A 2,485-nucleotide genomic window follows, 5' to 3' on the forward strand; every position below is an offset into this window, starting at 1 on the left:
ACTCCAAACAATTTCTGAACAATTTCCTTCAAAAACAGACGTTCTTGAGTTCTGGAACCTGAAAAGAGTATGTCTTATATAGTTCTTTCTTTTTTGGGGGGGCGGGGGTGATGGTTTATTTTGTTTCCTAGTAATGGCATCATTGTGGGGAAGAACAAAAGGGGCACAGGAATCAAATCCTTTTCAGGGGAGGCTCAAGTTTCCTAAACTCCGTTGGGGCACTTGGGGTGGGGCTGGGCAAGGGAAAGGGAAAAGGCAGGGCATGACTGATGGAGCTGACAAGTAACAAAAGGCACTGGTGGGTTCCATCTAGGGCCTGTAGGAGGAGGGCATGAGCCAGGGGCTCTCTGGCATCCCGGCCTGGCCGCTAGCCCTTTCCTTCCCTTTCTTGGCTTTGGCCTTGGCTTTGGTCCTGGGGGTGCAAAGCTTGGTCACGAGGAAGGTCTCCTGGCGCAGGGCCTTGTAGGGCGCCTTCTTCAGGGTGGGTGTCTTGACGGGGTTTGGTGCCTGAGCCCGCATCACAGGATCCTCAGTCCTCAAACTTGTGCTTGTAGTCCACTCCAATTTCCTTCTTCCGGTTGCATGACACCCTGCACCGGATGCGCTGAGTCGGGGACCCTCAGGTACCTTCGCGGAAACCCACGCCACAGTCCTTGCTGCTGGGGATGCAGGGCCTCCCGGCCCACTTGGGGCACTCGGTCCTGGGGCTGCCCTTCTTCACGTTGTCTTTCTTTTTGGCCCCCGCCCGAAGATGAAAGCAGAAAGGTGAGGAGGGCGAGGAGGAGGCCTAGCTGCTGCATCTCTCTCCTTTGGCGCTGCTTCGCTCCCTCCTGCTTCCGCCCCGTGACATAATTCTAATGATCCTTGTTGAAGTTCCTGTAAAGAGTTACGAGTAAGTTAGCGCTTCATCTATCAGCTTTATGTTTGTATTGTAATACCAGTCAGGGGAAAGTATTATGTGATAAATGCCCACTCCCAAATGTTTATTTTGCTGTGTTAATGTTAAGATTAATGACCATGATGGCTTGAGATAGGATTTGGGGGTTTTTTTTGGTTTTTTTTTTTTTTGATTTGTTGCTTTCTTTATGTCTTTCAATATCACACAGATCTGCAAAATGTGTCTGTGGTACAAAGAGAGAAAATAATGATTTATGTAGAAGATGGGGGTTAAGTCCTTCAATTAACAAGTCTTTGTTAACATTTGCAGGTGTATTACATAATTCTCCAAGCATGACTGGTAGAAATTTTAGAGGTAAAAGTGGGGAACAGCAGACAGAAAATGTTAGGACATTACACTTTCTTCCTGCCATAATATCTCTTAATCCACTGTGAATAAATCTAATACTAATTTATTTATCCACGTATTGTTTGAACTACAATTTAAAAAGCCATAAAACAATGGTTCTGGCAGGATGGCAGATTTGCTCAGATTGAATAGTCCAGTGATTTTTATCATCTGAGGTCTATTGACATATAATGGATGTTAGCAAAACTGGAATCACCACGTTGGGGCCTGTCCCACTGTTATCTTCACGATCCATGATGATTTGTACACACCAAAATATTTCTTTGGGTGGAATGATTTTTACAAAAGATGCATGGAGCTTCTATATATAAGGCTGAAAGCTAATAGATCTGGTTTCATACAAGAAGTTATATATGTGACCAGTGAATTTTCTATTACTCTCCAAAAGACTGGACTAGACAGAAAGGAATTTAGGCCCTTGTGAGGCAAAGTTAGTTTTAAAAATTCCTCCTTTGTCTTTCCCACCTGTTTTGGATAGTCAAGACCAAGAGAAGAGCTGTTTATTTGAAACATCTTTCCTTTTTCTCTCCCTCATCTTTCATCAATTTGATTCCCTTTTTATTATCATTATTTATGTTTTGTATAACTAGAAAAATAATTTGTCATGGATTACGTCTTATTTGCAACAGGCTCTAGTAAGATGGGCACAAGACATGCACAATATATCATAATTTAGCGGCCTCTCTTGTAACTATACTGAAGTAATGTTGGAAAAAATACATATAAACAGCTCTGAGGACAGATTTTGAATGATCCAGTAATTTTGATTTATACTTGGTATTTGATGGAACTGTATTAGCAGTTAAAGTCAATGGCTAAATGATTCCCTGCACAAAATGAGCCAGAAGTACAAAAGGAGCTTTACAATGCACGATTGAGAGCTCCGAGCTTCCCAGCTTAAATTTCCAAAGTGCAGTGTAAATTACAGGCCCGGTTGTCACTTTTAACTAACAATTCTACCCAATATGGTCTAGCTAGGTAATTTGTCCACTCTTCCTTTATGAAACAGTAAACACCAGTCTAATTCCATTGGCTTTTCTAAAGCAAACAGCCTCATTTCTCATATCTACTGCAGAGGAGGGGTGAATGTCCTGCCTCTTATGCCAATAGGCCCACTTTACAGAAAACATGTAGAACCTGGGATTGCTTTCCATGTCTGTTAATAGCATTGGGTGCTGA

At 42.6% G+C, this 2,485-nt stretch overlaps 1 pseudogene; it reads right to left on the reverse strand.

Annotated features, from left to right (window-relative positions):
• Positions 1-309: 309 nt before the first annotated feature.
• Positions 310-800, reverse strand: LOC117015036 (midkine-like; annotated as a pseudogene).
• Between the last annotated feature and the right edge of the window lie 1,685 nt (positions 801-2,485).

Source organism: Rhinolophus ferrumequinum, chromosome 22 (assembly GCF_004115265.2).
Source record: "Rhinolophus ferrumequinum isolate MPI-CBG mRhiFer1 chromosome 22, mRhiFer1_v1.p, whole genome shotgun sequence".
In the NCBI taxonomy this organism is placed as follows: domain Eukaryota; kingdom Metazoa; phylum Chordata; class Mammalia; order Chiroptera; family Rhinolophidae; genus Rhinolophus; species Rhinolophus ferrumequinum.